The following is a 583-nucleotide window of genomic DNA, read 5'->3' on the forward strand; positions in this document are numbered from 1 at the left end:
GCTGATCCGTGCTGGTCGCTGAGGAAATACATCAACTTCATGCTGTGGATCACCGGATCGGCTTTCACCGTGGACGAAGCGGAGTCCAGCCCGGGGTCGTCACATGTGGTTGCCGCAAGTCAAATCCGCCGGCCGTTCCTCACGCTAGCCCCCGGCCTCTGCTCACTCTAGGCCACCGTGTGTGATGCTGTGTTTCGTTGTGAAAGCGAAACTACTTTGTTTGGTCTTTCAAAAGAGGACACGACTAGAAATCAGTGGTTAAGTTGTATTTACAACACTGTTCCAGAACAGATCCAGAAGGGATTTGTCGTGTCGTGCAGCGCCGCATCCAGTGTAGACCATAGATATGTATATATATCTATGGTGTAGACAGCATCACTGATTATAATGAGTTATATAGAATTTTGTTGCGCCGCTCCACTTGCATCCAGTGTAGACATGGTGTAACATTGGTTTTGCTTTGTTTCACAGAACTAATCGTTGCCTGGGTTGCGTATGTATGTGTGGGGCGGAGCTATCAAAATAGGGGCGAGAGGCGTGGTTGTTTTGGTGATTTCAAATGTCAACATTGGCTACCAGAAAT

Source organism: Sinocyclocheilus rhinocerous, unplaced genomic scaffold, assembly GCF_001515625.1.
Source record: "Sinocyclocheilus rhinocerous isolate Xijiao unplaced genomic scaffold, SAMN03320098_v1.1 scaffold126, whole genome shotgun sequence".
NCBI classification, from domain to species: Eukaryota; Metazoa; Chordata; class Actinopteri; order Cypriniformes; family Cyprinidae; genus Sinocyclocheilus; species Sinocyclocheilus rhinocerous.